Source organism: Thermobia domestica, chromosome 2 (genome assembly GCF_964235325.1).
Source record: "Thermobia domestica chromosome 2, izTheDome1.hap1.1, whole genome shotgun sequence".
Classification (NCBI taxonomy): Eukaryota; Metazoa; Arthropoda; class Insecta; order Zygentoma; family Lepismatidae; genus Thermobia; species Thermobia domestica.
In genome coordinates this window covers 260430228-260454201 of record NC_137455.1, presented here as the reverse complement: position 1 = coordinate 260454201, position 23974 = coordinate 260430228, and positions in this window count along the sequence as shown.

The window sequence follows — 23974 nt, the reverse complement described above, 5'->3', positions numbered from 1 at the left end:
TTTATTTCTTGATGAACAAACAATAATTTTATATTATTAATGGTTGGAATTCTGCATCACCCTGTATATTTTTTTACACACAACTACCAAATATACTATCTAAGTGTTGCACACATGATAAAGGGGAAAGAAAATCTATACATTACAACAAGAAATTTTAAAAAATGAAGTTAGTACCTGTTGTTATACATGAAGCAATTTAACCCTTGCAGGATTGATGAGACCACGTGACACTCATCCTAAGTAGAAAACGTATGTCTTCAAACACTATTTTCTTCAATTTTCTTCAAAACTGTACTACTTGGTATAAATATGTTGTTAGGCAACATCTCAACAATATAACATATGTCATTTTTCATACATATTATATTGTTGTGTATTGCTTCTAACTTCTATATTCTAAGGGCTATATCTCCGAAACTTCTGAACATATTTTAACGAAATAAAGCTCACATTGAAGAACATTGCCCCCTTTATGATGCGAGTGCAAGCAGAGTCCCCTACCGTAGAAGAAAAGTTACCTTGTATATATAACATTTGGTACTGTTTAACTCTTTTTACAGAATATAACAGATTTTATCCCATAATAAGTCTCATTCCCTCATAACAATAAGGCTGACCAATGACAACCGAAGAGTAAGAACATGTGCAATTCTGAACTACATACAGCGCACACGCTAATTGGTGAATTTTCTTTATTTTTTGATGAACAAACAATAATTTCATATTATTAAGGGTCGAATTCTGCATCACCCTGTATATTTTTTTACACACAACTACCAAATATACTATCTAAGTGTTGCACACATGATAAAGGGGAAGAAAATCTATACATTACAACAAGAAATTTTAAAAAATGAACTTAGTACCTGTTGTTATACATGAAGCCATTTAACCCTTGCAGGATTGATGAGACCACGTGACACTCATCCTAAGTAGAAAACGTATGTCTTCAAACACTATTTTCTTCAATTTTCTTCAAAACTGTACTACTTGGTATAAATATGTTGTTAGGCAACATCTCAACAATATAACATATGTCATTTTTCATACATATTATATTGTTGTGTATTGCTTCTAACTTCTATATTCTAAGGGCTATATCTCCGAAACTTCTGAACATATTTTAACGAAATAAAGCTCACATTGAAGAACATTGCCCCCTTTATGATGCGAGTGCAAGCAGAGTCCCCTACCGTAGAAGAAAAGTTACCTTGTATATATAACATTTGGTACTGTTTAACTCTTTTTACAGAATATAACAGATTTTATCCCATAATAAGTCTCATTCCCTCATAACAATAAGGCTGACCAATGACAACCGAAGAGTAAGAACATGTGCAATTCTGAACTACATACAGCGCACACGCTAATTGGTGAATTTTCTTTATTTTTTGATGAACAAACAATAATTTCATATTATTAAGGGTCGAATTCTGCATCACCCTGTATATTTTTTTACACACAACTACCAAATATACTATCTAAGTGTTGCACACATGATAAAGGGGAAGAAAATCTATACATTACAACAAGAAATTTTAAAAAATGAACTTAGTACCTGTTGTTATACATGAAGCCATTTAACCCTTGCAGGATTGATGAGACCACGTGACACTCATCCTAAGTAGAAAATGTATGTCTTCAAACACTATTTTCTTCAATTTTCTTCAAAACTGTACTACTTGGTATAAATATGTTGTTAGGCAACATCTCAACAATATAACATACGTCATTTTTTCATATATATTATATTGTTGTGCATTGCTCCTAACTACTATATACTAAGTGCTATATCTCCAAAACTTCTGAACATATTTTAACGAAATAAAGCTCAAATTGAAGAACATTGCCCCATTTATGACGTGAGTGAAAGCAGAGTCCCCTACCATAGACGGAAAGTTTCCTTTTATATATAATATATGATACTGTTTAACTCTTTTTACAGAAAATAACAGATTTTATCCCATAATAAGTCTCATTCCCTCATAACAATATTGCTGACCAATGACAACCGAGGAGTAAGAACATGTGCTATTCAGAACTACATACAGCGCACACGCTAATTGGTGCATTTTCTTTATTTTTTGATGAACAAACTATAATTTCATATTATTAAGGGTTGGAATTCTGCATCACCCTGTATATTTTTTTACACACAACTACCAAATATACTATCTAAGTGTTGCACACATGATAAAGGGGAAAGAAAATCTATACATTACAACAAGAAATTTTAAAAAATGAAGTTAGTACCTGTTGTTATACATGAAGCCATTTAACCCTTGCAGGATTGATGAGACCACGTGACACTCATCCTAAGTAGAAAACGTATGTCTTCAAACACTATTTTCTTCAATTTTCTTCAAAACTGTACTACTTGCTATAAATATGTTGTTAGGCAACATCTCAACAATATAACATATATCATTTTTTCATATATATTATATTGTTGTGCATTGCTCCTAACTACTATATACTAAGGGCTATATCTCCGAAACTTCTGAACATATTTTAACGACATAGCGCTCAAATATAAGAGAATTGCCCCTTCATGATGCGAGTGCAAGCAGAGTCCCCTACGTAGAAGAAAAGTTACCTTGTATATATAACATTTGGTACTGTTTAACTCTTTTTACAGAATATAACAGATTTTATCCCATAATAAGTCTCATTCCCTCATAACAATAAGGCTGACCAATGACAACCGAGGAGTAAGAACATGTGCAATTCAGAACTACATAAAGCGCACACGCTAATTGGTGAATTTTCTTTATTTTTTGATGAACAAACAATAATTTCATATTATTAAGGGTTGGAATTCTGCATCACCCTGTATATTTTTTTACACACAACTACCAAATATACTATCTAAGTGTTGCACACATGATAAAGGGGAAAGAAAATCTATACATTACAACAAGAAATTTTAAAAAATGAACTTAGTACCTGTTGTTATACATGAAGCCATTTAACCCTTGCAGGATTGATAAGACCACGTGACACTCATCCTAAGTAGAAAATGTATGTCTTCAAACACTATTTTCTTCAATTTTCTTCAAAACTGTACTACTTGGTATAAATATGTTGTTAGGCAACATCTCAACAATATAACATACATCATTTTTTCATATATATTATATTGTTGTGCATTGCTCCTAACTACTATATACTAAGTGCTATATCTCCGAAACTTCTGAACATATTTTAACGAAATAAAGCTCAAATTGAAGAACATTGCCCCATTTATGACGTGAGTGAAAGCAGAGTCCCCTACCATAGACGGAAAGTTTCCTTTTATATATAATATATGACACTGTTTAACTCTTTTTACAGAATATAACAGATTTTATCCCATAATAAGTCTCATTCCCTCATAACAATATGGCTGACCAATGACAACCGAGGAGTAAGGACATGTGCTATTCAGAACTACATACAGCGCACACGCTAATTGGTGCATTTTCTTTATTTTTTGATGAACAAACAATAATTTCATATTATTAAGGGTTGGAATTCTGCATCACCCTGTATATTTTTTTACACACAACTACCAAATATACTATCTAAGTGTTGCACAAATGATAAAGGGGAAAGAAAATCTATACATTACAACAAGAAATTTTAAAAAATGAAGTTAGTACCTGTTGTTATACATGAAGCAATTTAACCCTTGCAGGATTGATGAGACCACGTGACACTCATCCTAAGTAGAAAACGTATGTCTTCAAACACTATTTTCTTCAATTTTCTTCAAAACTGTACTACCTGGTATAAATATGTTGTTAGGCAACATCTCAACAATATAACATATATCATTTTTTCATATATATTATATTGTTGTGCATTGCTCCTAACTACTATATACTAAGGGCTATATCTCCGAAACTTCTCAACATATTTTAACAACATAAAGCTCAAATATAAGAGCATTGCCCCCTTTATGATGCGAGTGCAAGCAGAGTCCCTTACCGTAGAAGAAAAGTTACCTTGTATATATAACATTTGGTACTGTTTAACTCTTTTTACAGAATATAACAGATTTTATCCCATAATAAGTCTCATTCCCTCATAACAATATGGCTGACCAATGACAACCGAGGAGTAAGAACGTGTGCTATTCAGAACTACATACAGCGCACACGCTAATTGGTGCATTTTCTTTATTTTTTGATGAACAAACAATAATTTCATATTATTAAGGGTTGGAATTCTGCATCACCCTGTATATTTTTTTACACACAACTACCAAATATACTATCTAAGTGTTGCACACATGATAAAGGGGAAAGAAAATCTATACATTACAACAAGATATTTTAAAAAATGAACTTAGTACCTGTTGTTATACATGAAGCCATTTAACCCTTGCAGGATTGATGAGACCACGTGACACTCATCCTAAGTAGAAAATGTATGTCTTCAAACACTATTTTCTTCAATTTTCTTCAAAACTTTACTACTTGGTATAGATATGTTGTTAGGCAACATCTCAACAATATAACATATATCATTTTTTCATATATATTATATTGTGCATTGCTCCTAACTACTATATACTAAGTGCTATATCTCCGAAACTTCTGAACATATTTTAACGATATAAAGCTCAAATTGAAGAACATTGCCCCCTTTATGACGTGAGTGAAAGCAGAGTCCCCTACCATAGACGGAAAGTTTCCTTTTATATATAATATATGATACTGTTTAACTCTTTCTACAGAAAATAACAGATTTTATCCCATAATAAGTCTCATTCCCTCATAACAATATGGCTGACCAATGACAACCGAGGAGTAAGAACATGTGCTATTCTGAACTACATACAGCGCACTCGCTAATTGGTGCATTTTCTTTATTTTTTGATGAACAAACAATAATTTCATATTATTAAGGGTTGGAATTCTGCATCACCCTGTATATTTTTTTACACACAACTACCAAATATACTATCTAAGTGTTGCACACATGATAAAGGGGAAAGAAAATCTATACATTACAACAAGAAATTTTAAAAAATGAACTTATTACCTGTTGTTATACATGAAGCCATTTAACCCTTGCAGGATTGATGAGACCACGTGACACTCATCCTAAGTAGAAAACGTATGTCTTCAAACACTATTTTCTTCAAAACTGTACTACTTGGTATAACAATGTTGTTAGGCAACATCTCAACAATATAACATATATCATTTTTTCATATATATTATATTGTGCATTGCTCCTAACTACTATATACTAAGGGCTATATCTCCGAAACTTCTGAACATATTTTAACGACATAAAGCTCAAATTGAAGAGCATTGCCCCCATTATGATGCGAGTGCAAGCAGAGTCCCTTACCGTAGAAGAAAAATTACCTTGTATATATAACATTTGGTACTGTTTAACTCTTTTTACAGAATATAACAGATTTTATCCCATAATAAGTCTCATTCCCTCATAACAATAAGGCTGACCAATGACAACCGAGGAGTAAGAACATGTGCAATTCAGAACTACATAAAGCGCACACGCTAATTGGTGCATTTTCTTTATTTTTTGATGAACAAACAATAATTTCATATTATTAAGGGTTGGAATTCTGCATCACCCTGTATATTTTTTTACACACAACTACCAAATATACTATCTAAGTGTTGCACACATGATAAAGGGGAAAGAAAATCTATACATTACAACAAGAAATTTTAAAAAATGAACTTAGTACCTGTTGTTATACATGAAGCCATTTAACCCTTGCAGGATTGATGAGACCACGTGACACTCATCCTAAGTAGAAAATGTATGTCTTCAAACACTATTTTCCTCAATTTTCTTCAAAACTGTATTGTTTGGTATAAATATGTTGTTAGGCAACATCTCAACAATATAACATATATCATTTTTTCATATATATTATATTGTGCATTGCTCCTAACTACTATATACTAAGTGCTATATCTCCGAAACTTCTGAACATATTTTAACGAAATAAAGCTCAAATATAAGAGCATTGCCCCCTTTATGATGCGAGTGCAAGCAGAGTCCCTTACCGTAGAAGAAAAGTTACCTTGTATATATAACATTTGGTACTGTTTAACTCTTTTTACAGAAAATAACAGATTTTATCCCATAATAAGTCTCATTCCCTCATAACAATAAGGCTGACCAATGACAACCGAAGAGTAAGAACATGTGCAATTCTGAACTACATACAGCGCACACGCTAATTGGTGAATTTTCTTTATTTTTTGATGAACAAACAATAATTTCATATTATTAAGGGTCGAATTCTGCATCACCCTGTATATTTTTTTACACACAACTACCAAATATACTATCTAAGTGTTGCACACATGATAAAGGGGAAGAAAATCTATACATTACAACAAGAAATTTTAAAAAATGAACTTAGTACCTGTTGTTATACATGAAGCCATTTAACCCTTGCAGGATTGATGAGACCACGTGACACTCATCCTAAGTAGAAAACGTATGTCTTCAAACACTATTTTCTTCAATTTTCTTCAAAACTGTACTACTTGGTATAAATATGTTGTTAGGCAACATCTCAACAATATAACATATGTCATTTTTCATACATATTATATTGTTGTGTATTGCTTCTAACTTCTATATTCTAAGGGCTATATCTCCGAAACTTCTGAACATATTTTAACGAAATAAAGCTCACATTGAAGAACATTGCCCCCTTTATGATGCGAGTGCAAGCAGAGTCCCCTACCGTAGAAGAAAAGTTACCTTGTATATATAACATTTGGTACTGTTTAACTCTTTTTACAGAATATAACAGATTTTATCCCATAATAAGTCTCATTCCCTCATAACAATAAGGCTGACCAATGACAACCGAAGAGTAAGAACATGTGCAATTCTGAACTACATACAGCGCACACGCTAATTGGTGAATTTTCTTTATTTTTTGATGAACAAACAATAATTTCATATTATTAAGGGTCGAATTCTGCATCACCCTGTATATTTTTTTACACACAACTACCAAATATACTATCTAAGTGTTGCACACATGATAAAGGGGAAGAAAATCTATACATTACAACAAGAAATTTTAAAAAATGAACTTAGTACCTGTTGTTATACATGAAGCCATTTAACCCTTGCAGGATTGATGAGACCACGTGACACTCATCCTAAGTAGAAAATGTATGTCTTCAAACACTATTTTCTTCAATTTTCTTCAAAACTGTACTACTTGGTATAAATATGTTGTTAGGCAACATCTCAACAATATAACATACGTCATTTTTTCATATATATTATATTGTTGTGCATTGCTCCTAACTACTATATACTAAGTGCTATATCTCCAAAACTTCTGAACATATTTTAACGAAATAAAGCTCAAATTGAAGAACATTGCCCCATTTATGACGTGAGTGAAAGCAGAGTCCCCTACCATAGACGGAAAGTTTCCTTTTATATATAATATATGATACTGTTTAACTCTTTTTACAGAAAATAACAGATTTTATCCCATAATAAGTCTCATTCCCTCATAACAATATTGCTGACCAATGACAACCGAGGAGTAAGAACATGTGCTATTCAGAACTACATACAGCGCACACGCTAATTGGTGCATTTTCTTTATTTTTTGATGAACAAACTATAATTTCATATTATTAAGGGTTGGAATTCTGCATCACCCTGTATATTTTTTTACACACAACTACCAAATATACTATCTAAGTGTTGCACACATGATAAAGGGGAAAGAAAATCTATACATTACAACAAGAAATTTTAAAAAATGAAGTTAGTACCTGTTGTTATACATGAAGCCATTTAACCCTTGCAGGATTGATGAGACCACGTGACACTCATCCTAAGTAGAAAACGTATGTCTTCAAACACTATTTTCTTCAATTTTCTTCAAAACTGTACTACTTGGTATAAATATGTTGTTAGGCAACATCTCAACAATATAACATATATCATTTTTTCATATATATTATATTGTTGTGCATTGCTCCTAACTACTATATACTAAGGACTATATCTCCGAAACTTCTGAACATATTTTAACGACATAGCGCTCAAATATAAGAGAATTGCCCCTTCATGATGCGAGTGCAAGCAGAGTCCCTTACCGTAGAAGAAAAGTTACCTTGTATATATAACATTTGGTACTGTTTAACTCTTTTTACAGAATATAACAGATTTTATCCCATAATAAGTCTCATTCCCTCATAACAATAAGGCTGACCAATGACAACCGAGGAGTAAGAACATGTGCAATTCAGAACTACATAAAGCGCACACGCTAATTGGTGAATTTTCTTTATTTTTTGATGAACAAACAATAATTTCATATTATTAAGGGTTGGAATTCTGCATCACCCTGTATATTTTTTTACACACAACTACCAAATATACTATCTAAGTGTTGCACACATGATAAAGGGGAAAGAAAATCTATACATTACAACAAGAAATTTTAAAAAATGAACTTAGTACCTGTTGTTATACATGAAGCCATTTAACCCTTGCAGGATTGATGAGACCACGTGACACTCATCCTAAGTAGAAAATGTATGTCTTCAAACACTATTTTCTTCAATTTTCTTCAAAACTGTACTACTTGGTATAAATATGTTGTTAGGCAACATCTCAACAATATAACATACATCATTTTTTCATATATATTATATTGTTGTGCATTGCTCCTAACTACTATATACTAAGTGCTATATCTCCAAAACTTCTGAACATATTTTAACGAAATAAAGCTCAAATTGAAGAACATTGCCCCATTTATGACGTGAGTGAAAGCAGAGTCCCCTACCATAGACGGAAAGTTTCCTTTTATATATAATATATGATACTGTTTAACTCTTTTTACAGAATATAACAGATTTTATCCCATAATAAGTCTCATTCCCTCATAACAATATGGCTGACCAATGACAACCGAGGAGTAAGGACATGTGCTATTCAGAACTACATACAGCGCACACGCCAATTGGTGCATTTTCTATATTTTTTGATGAACAAACAATAATTTTATATTATTAAGGGTTGGAATTCTGCATCACCCTGTATATTTTTTTACACACAACTACCAAATATACTATCTAAGTGTTGCACACATGATAAAGGGGAAAGAAAATCTATACATTACAACAAGAAATTTTAAAAAATGAAGTTAGTACCTGTTGTTATACATGAAGCAATTTAACCCTTGCAGGATTGATGAGACCACGTGACACTCATCCTAAGTAGAAAACGTATGTCTTCAAACACTATTTTCTTCAATTTTCTCCAAAACTGTACTACTTGGTATAAATATGTTGTTAGGCAACATCTCAACAATATAACATATATCATTTTTTCATATATATTATATTGTTGTGCATTGCTCCTAACTTCTATATTCTAAGGGCTATATCTCCGAAACTTCTGAACATATTTTAACGAAATAAAGCTCACATTGAAGAACATTGCCCCCTTTATGATGCGAGTGCAAGCAGAGTCCCCTACCGTAGAAGAAAAGTTACCTTGTATATATAACATTTGGTACTGTTTAACTCTTTTTACAGAATATAACAGATTTTATCCCATAATAAGTCTCATTCCCTCATAACAATATGGCTGACCAATGACAACCGAGGAGTAAGGACATGTGCTATTCAGAACTACATACAGCGCACACGCTAATTGGTGCATTTTCTTTATTTTTTGATGAACAAACAATAATTTCATATTATTAAGGGTTGGAATTCTGCATCACCCTGTATATTTTTTTACACACAACTACCAAATATACTATCTAAGTGTTGCACACATGATAAAGGGGAAAGAAAATCTATACATTACAACAAGAAATTTTAAAAAATGAAGTTAGTACCTGTTGTTATACATGAAGCAATTTAACCCTTGCAGGATTGATGAGACCACGTGACACTCATCCTAAGTAGAAAACGTATGTCTTCAAACACTATTTTCTTCAATTTTCTTCAAAACTGTACTACCTGGTATAAATATGTTGTTAGGCAACATCTCAACAATATAACATATATCATTTTTTCATATATATTATATTGTTGTGCATTGCTCCTAACTACTATATACTAAGGGCTATATCTCCGAAACTTCTCAACATATTTTAACAACATAAAGCTCAAATATAAGAGCATTGCCCCCTTTATGATGCGAGTGCAAGCAGAGTCCCTTACCGTAGAAGAAAAGTTACCTTGTATATATAACATTTGGTACTGTTTAACTCTTTTTACAGAATATAACAGATTTTATCCCATAATAAGTCTCATTCCCTCATAACAATATGGCTGACCAATGACAACCGAGGAGTAAGGACATGTGCTATTCAGAACTACATACAGCGCACACGCTAATTGGTGCATTTTCTTTATTTTTTGATGAACAAACAATAATTTCATATTATTAAGGGTTGGAATTCTGCATCACCCTGTATATTTTTTTACACACAACTACCAAATATACTATCTAAGTGTTGCACACATGATAAAGGGGAAAGAAAATCTATACATTACAACAAGAAATTTTAAAAAATGAACTTATTACCTGTTGTTATACATGAAGCCATTTAACCCTTGCAGGATTGATGAGACCACGTGACACTCATCCTAAGTAGAAAACGTATGTCTTCAAACACTATTTTCTTCAAAACTGTACTACTTGGTATAACAATGTTGTTAGGCAACATCTCAACAATATAACATATATCATTTTTTCATATATATTATATTGTGCATTGCTCCTAACTACTATATACTAAGGGCTATATCTCCGAAACTTCTGAACATATTTTAACGACATAAAGCTCAAATTGAAGAGCATTGCCCCCATTATGATGCGAGTGCAAGCAGAGTCCCTTACCGTAGAAGAAAAATTACCTTGTATATATAACATTTGGTACTGTTTAACTCTTTTTACAGAATATAACAGATTTTATCCCATAATAAGTCTCATTCCCTCATAACAATAAGGCTGACCAATGACAACCGAGGAGTAAGAACATGTGCAATTCAGAACTACATAAAGCGCACACGCTAATTGGTGCATTTTCTTTATTTTTTGATGAACAAACAATAATTTCATATTATTAAGGGTTGGAATTCTGCATCACCCTGTATATTTTTTTACACACAACTACCAAATATACTATCTAAGTGTTGCACACATGATAAAGGGGAAAGAAAATCTATACATTACAACAAGAAATTTTAAAAAATGAACTTAGTACCTGTTGTTATACATGAAGCCATTTAACCCTTGCAGGATTGATGAGACCACGTGACACTCATCCTAAGTAGAAAATGTATGTCTTCAAACACTATTTTCCTCAATTTTCTTCAAAACTGTATTGTTTGGTATAAATATGTTGTTAGGCAACATCTCAACAATATAACATATATCATTTTTTCATATATATTATATTGTGCATTGCTCCTAACTACTATATACTAAGTGCTATATCTCCGAAACTTCTGAACATATTTTAACGAAATAAAGCTCAAATATAAGAGCATTGCCCCCTTTATGATGCGAGTGCAAGCAGAGTCCCTTACCCTAGAAGAAAAGTTACCTTGTATATATAACATTTGGTACTGTTTAACTCTTTTTACAGAATATAACAGATTTTATCCCATAATAAGTCTCATTCCCTCATAACAATATGGCTGACCAATGACAACCGAGGAGTAAGGACATGTGCTATTCAGAACTACATACAGCGCACACGCTAATTGGTGCATTTTCTTTATTTCTTGATGAACAAACAATAATTTTATATTATTAATGGTTGGAATTCTGCATCACCCTGTATATTTTTTTACACACAACTACCAAATATACTATCTAAGTGTTGCACACATGATAAAGGGGAAATAAAATCTATACATTACAACAAGAAATTTTAAAAAATGAAGTTAGTACCTGTTGTTATACATGAAGCAATTTAACCCTTGCAGGATTGATGAGACCACGTGACACTCATCCTAAGTAGAAAACGTATGTCTTCAAACACTATTTTCTTCAATTTTCTTCAAAACTGTACTACTTGGTATAAATATGTTGTTAGGCAACATCTCAACAATATAACATATGTCATTTTTCATACATATTATATTGTTGTGTATTGCTTCTAACTTCTATATTCTAAGGGCTATATCTCCGAAACTTCTGAACATATTTTAACGAAATAAAGCTCACATTGAAGAACATTGCCCCCTTTATGATGCGAGTGCAAGCAGAGTCCCCTACCGTAGAAGAAAAGTTACCTTGTATATATAACATTTGGTACTGTTTAACTCTTTTTACAGAATATAACAGATTTTATCCCATAATAAGTCTCATTCCCTCATAACAATAAGGCTGACCAATGACAACCGAAGAGTAAGAACATGTGCAATTCTGAACTACATACAGCGCACACGCTAATTGGTGAATTTTCTTTATTTTTTGATGAACAAACAATAATTTCATATTATTAAGGGTCGAATTCTGCATCACCCTGTATATTTTTTTACACACAACTACCAAATATACTATCTAAGTGTTGCACACATGATAAAGGGGAAGAAAATCTATACATTACAACAAGAAATTTTAAAAAATGAACTTAGTACCTGTTGTTATACATGAAGCCATTTAACCCTTGCAGGATTGATGAGACCACGTGACACTCATCCTAAGTAGAAAATGTATGTCTTCAAACACTATTTTCTTCAATTTTCTTCAAAACTGTACTACTTGGTATAAATATGTTGTTAGGCAACATCTCAACAATATAACATACGTCATTTTTTCATATATATTATATTGTTGTGCATTGCTCCTAACTACTATATACTAAGTGCTATATCTCCAAAACTTCTGAACATATTTTAACGAAATAAAGCTCAAATTGAAGAACATTGCCCCATTTATGACGTGAGTGAAAGCAGAGTCCCCTACCATAGACGGAAAGTTTCCTTTTATATATAATATATGATACTGTTTAACTCTTTTTACAGAAAATAACAGATTTTATCCCATAATAAGTCTCATTCCCTCATAACAATATTGCTGACCAATGACAACCGAGGAGTAAGAACATGTGCTATTCAGAACTACATACAGCGCACACGCTAATTGGTGCATTTTCTTTATTTTTTGATGAACAAACTATAATTTCATATTATTAAGGGTTGGAATTCTGCATCACCCTGTATATTTTTTTACACACAACTACCAAATATACTATCTAAGTGTTGCACACATGATAAAGGGGAAAGAAAATCTATACATTACAACAAGAAATTTTAAAAAATGAAGTTAGTACCTGTTGTTATACATGAAGCCATTTAACCCTTGCAGGATTGATGAGACCACGTGACACTCATCCTAAGTAGAAAACGTATGTCTTCAAACACTATTTTCTTCAATTTTCTTCAAAACTGTACTACTTGGTATAAATATGTTGTTAGGCAACATCTCAACAATATAACATATATCATTTTTTCATATATATTATATTGTTGTGCATTGCTCCTAACTACTATATACTAAGGACTATATCTCCGAAACTTCTGAACATATTTTAACGACATAGCGCTCAAATATAAGAGAATTGCCCCTTCATGATGCGAGTGCAAGCAGAGTCCCTTACCGTAGAAGAAAAGTTACCTTGTATATATAACATTTGGTACTGTTTAACTCTTTTTACAGAATATAACAGATTTTATCCCATAATAAGTCTCATTCCCTCATAACAATAAGGCTGACCAATGACAACCGAGGAGTAAGAACATGTGCAATTCAGAACTACATAAAGCGCACACGCTAATTGGTGAATTTTCTTTATTTTTTGATGAACAAACAATAATTTCATATTATTAAGGGTTGGAATTCTGCATCACCCTGTATATTTTTTTACACACAACTACCAAATATACTATCTAAGTGTTGCACACATGATAAAGGGGAAAGAAAATCTATACATTACAACAAGAAATTTTAAAAAATGAACTTAGTACCTGTTGTTATACATGAAGCCATTTAACCCTTGCAGGATTGATGAGACCACGTGACACTCATCCTAAGTAGAAAATGTATGTCTTCAAACACTATTTTCTTCAATTTTCTTCAAAACTGTACTACTTGGTATAAATATGTTGTTAGGCAACATCTCAACAATATAACATACATCATTTTTTCATATATATTATATTGTTGTGCATTGCTCCTAACTACTATATACTAAGTGCTATATCTCCAAAACTTCTGAACATATTTTAACGAAATAAAGCTCAAATTGAAGAACATTGCCCCATTTATGACGTGAGTGAAAGCAGAGTCCCCTACCATAGACGGAAAGTTTCCTTTTATATATAATATATGATACTGTTTAACTCTTTTTACAGAATATAACAGATTTTATCCCATAATAAGTCTCATTCCCTCATAACAATATGGCTGACCAATGACAACCGAGGAGTAAGGACATGTGCTATTCAGAACTACATACAGCGCACACGCCAATTGGTGCATTTTCTATATTTTTTGATGAACAAACAATAATTTTATATTATTAAGGGTTGGAATTCTGCATCACCCTGTATATTTTTTTACACACAACTACCAAATATACTATCTAAGTGTTGCACACATGATAAAGGGGAAAGAAAATCTATACATTACAACAAGAAATTTTAAAAAATGAAGTTAGTACCTGTTGTTATACATGAAGCAATTTAACCCTTGCAGGATTGATGAGACCACGTGACACTCATCCTAAGTAGAAAACGTATGTCTTCAAACACTATTTTCTTCAATTTTCTCCAAAACTGTACTACTTGGTATAAATATGTTGTTAGGCAACATCTCAACAATATAACATATATCATTTTTTCATATATATTATATTGTTGTGCATTGCTCCTAACTTCTATATTCTAAGGGCTATATCTCCGAAACTTCTGAACATATTTTAACGAAATAAAGCTCACATTGAAGAACATTGCCCCCTTTATGATGCGAGTGCAAGCAGAGTCCCCTACCGTAGAAGAAAAGTTACCTTGTATATATAACATTTGGTACTGTTTAACTCTTTTTACAGAATATAACAGATTTTATCCCATAATAAGTCTCATTCCCTCATAACAATAAGGCTGACCAATGACAACCGAAGAGTAAGAACATGTGCAATTCTGAACTACATACAGCGCACACGCTAATTGGTGAATTTTCTTTATTTTTTGATGAACAAACAATAATTTCATATTATTAAGGGTCGAATTCTGCATCACCCTGTATATTTTTTTACACACAACTACCAAATATACTATCTAAGTGTTGCACACATGATAAAGGGGAGGAAAATCTATACATTACAACAAGAAATTTTAAAAAATGAACTTAGTACCTGTTGTTATACATGAAGCCATTTAACCCTTGCAGGATTGATGAGACCACGTGACACTCATCCTAAGTAGAAAATGTATGTCTTCAAACACTATTTTCTTCAATTTTCTTCAAAACTGTACTACTTGGTATAAATATGTTGTTAGGCAACATCTCAACAATATAACATACGTCATTTTTTCATATATATTATATTGTTGTGCATTGCTCCTAACTACTATATACTAAGTGCTATATCTCCAAAACTTCTGAACATATTTTAACGAAATAAAGCTCAAATTGAAGAACATTGCCCCATTTATGACGTGAGTGAAAGCAGAGTCCCCTACCATAGACGGAAAGTTTCCTTTTATATATAATATATGATACTGTTTAACTCTTTTTACAGAAAATAACAGATTTTATCCCATAATAAGTCTCATTCCCTCATAACAATATTGCTGACCAATGACAACCGAGGAGTAAGAACATGTGCTATTCAGAACTACATACAGCGCACACGCTAATTGGTGCATTTTCTTTATTTTTTGATGAACAAACTATAATTTCATATTATTAAGGGTTGGAATTCTGCATCACCCTGTATATTTTTTTACACACAACTACCTTATATACTATATAAGTGTTGCACACATGATAAAGGGGAAAGAAAATCTATACATTACAACAAGAAATTTTAAAAAATGAAGTTAGTACCTGTTGTTATACATGAAGCCATTTAACCCTTGCAGGATTGATGAGACCACGTGACACTCATCCTAAGTAGAAAACGTATGTCTTCAAACACTATTTTCTTCAATTTTCTTCAAAACTGTACTACTTGGTATAAATATGTTGTTAGGCAACATCTCAACAATATAACATATATCATTTTTTCATATATATTATATTGTTGTGCATTGCTCCTAACTACTATATACTAAGGGCTATATCTCCGAAACTTCTGAACATATTTTAACGACATAGCGCTCAAATATAAGAGAATTGCCCCTTCATGATGCGAGTGCAAGCAGAGTCCCTTACCGTAGAAGAAAAGTTACCTTGTATATATAACATTTGGTACTGTTTAACTCTTTTTACAGAATATAACAGATTTTATCCCATAATAAGTCTCATTCCCTCATAACAATAAGGCTGACCAATGACAACCGAGGAGTAAGAACATGTGCAATTCAGAACTACATAAAGCGCACACGCTAATTGGTGAATTTTCTTTATTTTTTGATGAACAAACAATAATTTCATATTATTAAGGGTTGGAATTCTGCATCACCCTGTATATTTTTTTACACACAACTACCAAATATACTATCTAAGTGTTGCACACATGATAAAGGGGAAAGAAAATCTATACATTACAACAAGAAATTTTAAAAAATGAAGTTAGTACCTGTTGTTATACATGAAGCAATTTAACCCTTGCAGGATTGATGAGACCACGTGACACTCATCCTAAGTAGAAAACGTATGTCTTCAAACACTATTTTCTTCAATTTTCTCCAAAACTGTACTACTTGGTATAAATATGTTGTTAGGCAACATCTCAACAATATAACATATATCATTTTTTCATATATATTATATTGTTGTGCATTGCTCCTAACTACTATATACTAAGGGCTATATCTCCGAAACTTCTGAACATATTTTAACGACATAAAGCTCAAATTGAAGAGCATTGCCCCCTTTATGATGCGAGTGCAAGCAGAGTCCCTTACCGTAGAAGAAAAATTACCTTGTATATATAACATTTGGTACTGTTTAACTCTTTTTACAGAATATAACAGATTTTATCCCATAATAAGTCTCATTCCCTCATAACAATATGGCTGACCAATGACAACCGAGGAGTAAGTACATGTGCTATTCAGAACTACATACAGCGCACACGCTAATTGGTGCATTTTCTTTATTTTTTGATGAACAAACAATAATTTCATATTATTAAGGGTTGGAATTCTGCATCACCCTGTATATTTTTTTACACACAACTACCAAATATACTATCTAAGTGTTGCACACATGATAAAGGGGAAAGAAAATCTATACATTACAACAAGAAATTTTAAAAAATGAAGTTAGTACCTGTTGTTATACATGAAGCAATTTAACCCTTGCAGGATTGATGAGACCACGTGACACTCATCCTAAGTAGAAAACGTATGTCTTCAAACACTATTTTCTTCAATTTTCTTCAAAACTGTACTACCTGGTATAAATATGTTGTTAGGCAACATCTCAACAATATAACATATATCATTTTTTCATATATATTATATTGTTGTGCATTGCTCCTAACTACTATATACTAAGGGCTATATCTCCGAAACTTCTCAACATATTTTAACGACATAAAGCTCAAATATAAGAGCATTGCCCCCTTTATGATGCGAGTGCAAGCAGAGTCCCTTACCGTAGAAGAAAAGTTACCTTGTATATATAACATTTGGTACTGTTTAACTCTTTTTACAGAATATAACAGATTTTATCCCATAATAAGTCTCATTCCCTCATAACAATATGGCTGACCAATGACAACCGAGGAGTAAGAACGTGTGCTATTCAGAACTACATACAGCGCACACGCTAATTGGTGCATTTTCTTTATTTTTTGATGAACAAACAATAATTTCATATTATTAAGGGTTGGAATTCTGCATCACCCTGTATATTTTTTTACACACAACTACCAAATATACTATCTAAGTGTTGCACACATGATAAAGGGGAAAGAAAATCTATACATTACAACAAGATATTTTAAAAAATGAACTTAGTACCTGTTGTTATACATGAAGCCATTTAACCCTTGCAGGATTGATGAGACCACGTGACACTCATCCTAAGTAGAAAATGTATGTCTTCAAACACTATTTTCTTCAATTTTCTTCAAAACTGTACTACTTGGTATAGATATGTTGTTAGGCAACATCTCAACAATATAACATATATCATTTTTTCATATATATTATATTGTTGTGCATTGCTCCTAACTACTATATACTAAGGGCTATATCTCCGAAACTTCTGAACATATTTTAACGACATAAAGCTCAAATTGAAGAGCATTGCCCCCTTTATGATGCGAGTGCAAGCAGAGTCCCTTACCGTAGAAGAAAAATTACCTTGTATATATAACATTTGGTACTGTTTAACTCTTTTTACAGAATATAACAGATTTTATCCCATAATAAGTCTCATTCCCTCATAACAATATGGCTGACCAATGACAACCGAGGAGTAAGTACATGTGCTATTCAGAACTACATACAGCGCACACGCTAATTGGTGCATTTTCTTTATTTTTTGATGAACAAACAATAATTTCATATTATTAAGGGTTGGAATTCTGCATCACCCTGTATATTTTTTTACACACAACTACCAAATATACTATCTAAGTGTTGCACACATGATAAAGGGGAAAGAAAATCTATACATTACAACAAGAAATTTTAAAAAATGAAGTTAGTACCTGTTGTTATACATGAAGCAATTTAACCCTTGCAGGATTGATGAGACCACGTGACACTCATCCTAAGTAGAAAACGTATGTCTTCAAACACTATTTTCTTCAATTTTCTTCAAAACTGTACTACCTGGTATAAATATGTTGTTAGGCAACATCTCAACAATATAACATATATCATTTTTTCATATATATTATATTGTTGTGCATTGCTCCTAACTACTATATACTAAGGGCTATATCTCCGAAACTTCTCAACATATTTTAACGACATAAAGCTCAAATATAAGAGCATTGCCCCCTTTATGATGCGAGTGCAAGCAGAGTCCCTTACCGTAGAAGAAAAGTTACCTTGTATATATAACATTTGGTACTGTTTAACTCTTTTTACAGAATATAACAGATTTTATCCCATAATAAGTCTCATTCCCTCATAACAATATGGCTGACCAATGACAACCGAGGAGTAAGAACGTGTGCTATTCAGAACTACATACAGCGCACACGCTAATTGGTGCATTTTCTTTATTTTTTGATGAACAAACAATAATTTCATATTATTAAGGGTTGGAATTCTGCATCACCCTGTATATTTTTTTACACACAACTACCAAATATACTATCTAAGTGTTGCACACATGATAAAGGGGAAAGAAAATCTATACATTACAACAAGATATTTTAAAAAATGAACTTAGTACCTGTTGTTATACATGAAGCCATTTAACCCTTGCAGGATTGATGAGACCACGTGACACTCATCCTAAGTAGAAAATGTATGTCTTCAAACACTATTTTCTTCAATTTTCTTCAAAACTGTACTACTTGGTATAGATATGTTGTTAGGCAACATCTCAACAATATAACATATATCATTTTTTCATATATATTATATTGTGCATTGCTCCTAACTACTATATACTAAGTGCTATATCTCCGAAACTTCTGAACATATTTTAACGAAATAAAGCTCAAATTGAAGAACATTTCCCCCCTTTATGATGCGAGTGCAAGCAGAGTCCCTTACCGTAGAAGAAAAGTTACCTTGTATATATAACATTTGGTACTGTTTAACTCTTTTTACAGAATATAACAGATTTTATCCCATAATAAGTCTCATTCCCTCATAACAATATGGCTGACCAATGACAACCGAGGAGTAAGGACATGTGCTATTCAGAACTACATACAGCGCACACGCTAATTGGTGCATTTTCTTTATTTCTTGATGAACAAACAATAATTTTATATTATTAATGGTTGGAATTCTGCATCACCCTGTATATTTTTTTACACACAACTACCAAATATACTATCTAAGTGTTGCACGCATGATAAAGGGGAAATAAAATCTATACATTACAACAAGAAATTTTAAAAAATGAAGTTAGTACCTGTTGTTATACATGAAGCAATTTAACCCTTGCAGGATTGATGAGACCACGTGACACTCATCCTAAGTAGAAAACGTATGTCTTCAAACACTATTTTCTTCAATTTTCTTCAAAACTGTACTACTTGGTATAAATATGTTGTTAGGCAACATCTCAACAATATAACATATGTCATTTTTCATACATATTATATTGTTGTGTATTGCTTCTAACTTCTATATTCTAAGGGCTATATCTCCGAAACTTCTGAACATATTTTAACGAAATAAAGCTCACATTGAAGAACATTGCCCCCTTTATGATGCGAGTGCAAGCAGAGTCCCCTACCGTAGAAGAAAAGTTACCTTGTATATATAACATTTGGTACTGTTTAACTCTTTTTACAGAATATAACAGATTTTATCCCATAATAAGTCTCATTCCCTCATAACAATAAGGCTGACCAATGACAACCGAAGAGTAAGAACATGTGCAATTCTGAACTACATACAGCGCACACGCTAATTGGTGAATTTTCTTTATTTTTTGATGAACAAACAATAATTTCATATTATTAAGGGTCGAATTCTGCATCACCCTGTATATTTTTTTACACACAACTACCAAATATACTATCTAAGTGTTGCACACATGATAAAGGGGAAGAAAATCTATACATTACAACAAGAAATTTTAAAAAATGAACTTAGTACCTGTTGTTATACATGAAGCCATTTAACCCTTGCAGGATTGATGAGACCACGTGACACTCATCCTAAGTAGAAAATGTATGTCTTCAAACACTATTTTCTTCAATTTTCTTCAAAACTGTACTACTTGGTATAAATATGTTGTTAGGCAACATCTCAACAATATAACATACGTCATTTTTTCATATATATTATATTGTTGTGCATTGCTCCTAACTACTATATACTAAGTGCTATATCTCCAAAACTTCTGAACATATTTTAACGAAATAAAGCTCAAATTGAAGAACATTGCCCCATTTATGACGTGAGTGAAAGCAGAGTCCCCTACCATAGACGGAAAGTTTCCTTTTATATATAATATATGATACTGTTTAACTCTTTTTACAGAAAATAACAGATTTTATCCCATAATAAGTCTCATTCCCTCATAACAATATTGCTGACCAATGACAACCGAGGAGTAAGAACATGTGCTATTCAGAACTACATACAGCGCACACGCTAATTGGTGCATTTTCTTTATTTTTTGATGAACAAACTATAATTTCATATTATTAAGGGTTGGAATTCTGCATCACCCTGTATATTTTTTTACACACAACTACCAAATATACTATCTAAGTGTTGCACACATGATAAAGGGGAAAGAAAATCTATACATTACAACAAGAAATTTTAAAAAATGAAGTTAGTACCTGTTGTTATACATGAAGCAATTTAACCCTTGCAGGATTGATGAGACCACGTGACACTCATCCTAAGTAGAAAACGTATGTCTTCAAACACTATTTTCTTCAATTTTCTTCAAAACTGTACTACCTGGTATAAATATGTTGTTAGGCAACATCTCAACAATATAACATATATCATTTTTTCATATATATTATATTGTTGTGCATTGCTCCTAACTACTATATACTAAGGGCTATATCTCCGAAACTTCTCAACATATTTTAACGACATAAAGCTCAAATATAAGAGCATTGCCCCCTTTATGATGCGAGTGCAAGCAGAGTCCCTTACCGTAGAAGAAAAGTTACCTTGTATATATAACATTTGGTACTGTTTAACTCTTTTTACAGAATATAACAGATTTTATCCCATAATAAGTCTCATTCCCTCATAACAATATGGCTGACCAATGACAACCGAGGAGTAAGAACGTGTGCTATTCAGAACTACATACAGCGCACACGCTAATTGGTGCATTTTCTTTATTTTTTGATGAACAAACAATAATTTCATATTATTAAGGGTTGGAATTCTGCATCACCCTGTATATTTTTTTACACACAACTACCAAATATACTATCTAAGTGTTGCACACATGATAAAGGGGAAAGAAAATCTATACATTACAACAAGATATTTTAAAAAATGAACTTAGTACCTGTTGTTATACATGAAGCCATTTAACCCTTGCAGGATTGATGAGACCACGTGACACTCATCCTAAGTAGAAAATGTATGTCTTCAAACACTATTTTCTTCAATTTTCTTCAAAATTGTACTACTTGGTATAGATATGTTGTTAGGCAACATCTCAACAATATAACATATATCATTTTTTTATATATATTATATTGTGCATTGCTCCTAACTACTATATACTAAGTGCTATATCTCCGAAACTTCTGAACATATTTTAACGAAATAAAGCTCAAATTGAAGAACATTGCCCCCTTTATGATGCGAGTGCAAGCAGAGTCCCTTACCGTAGAAGAAAAGTTACCTTGTATATATAACATTTGGTACTGTTTAACTCTTTTTACAGAATATAACAGATTTTATCCCATAATAAGTCTCATTCCCTCATAACAATAAGGCTGACCAATGACAACCGAAGAGTAAGAACATGTGCAATTCTGAACTACATACAGCGCACACGCTAATTGGTGAATTTTCTTTATTTTTTGATGAACAAACAATAATTTCATATTATTAAGGGTCGAATTCTGCATCACCCTGTATATTTTTTTACACACAACTACCAAATATACTATCTAAGTGTTGCACACATGATAAAGGGGAAGAAAATCTATACATTACAACAAGAAATTTTAAAAAATGAACTTAGTACCTGTTGTTATACATGAAGCCATTTAACCCTTGCAGGATTGATGAGACCACGTGACACTCATCCTAAGTAGAAAATGTATGTCTTCAAACACTATTTTCTTCAATTTTCTTCAAAACTGTACTACTTGGTATAAATATGTTGTTAGGCAACATCTCAACAATATAACATACGTCATTTTTTCATATATATTATATTGTTGTGCATTGCTCCTAACTACTATATACTAAGTGCTATATCTCCAAAACTTCTGAACATATTTTAACGAAATAAAGCTCAAATTGAAGAACATTGCCCCATTTATGACGTGAGTGAAAGCAGAGTCCCCTACCATAGACGGAAAGTTTCCTTTTATATATAATATATGATACTGTTTAACTCTTTTTACAGAAAATAACAGATTTTATCCCATAATAAGTCTCATTCCCTCATAACAATATTGCTGACCAATGACAACCGAGGAGTAAGAACATGTGCTATTCAGAACTACATACAGCGCACACGCTAATTGGTGCATTTTCTTTATTTTTTGATGAACAAACTATAATTTCATATTATTAAGGGTTGGAATTCTGCATCACCCTGTATATTTTTTTACACACAACTACCAAATATACTATCTAAGTGTTGCACACATGATAAAGGGGAAAGAAAATCTATACATTACAACAAGAAATTTTAAAAAATGAAGTTAGTACCTGTTGTTATACATGAAGCCATTTAACCCTTGCAGGATTGATGAGACCACGTGACACTCATCCTAAGTAGAAAACGTATGTCTTCAAACACTATTTTCTTCAATTTTCTTCAAAACTGTACTACTTGGTATAAATATGTTGTTAGGCAACATCTCAACAATATAACATATATCATTTTTTCATATATATTATATTGTTGTGCATTGCTCCTAACTACTATATACTAAGGGCTA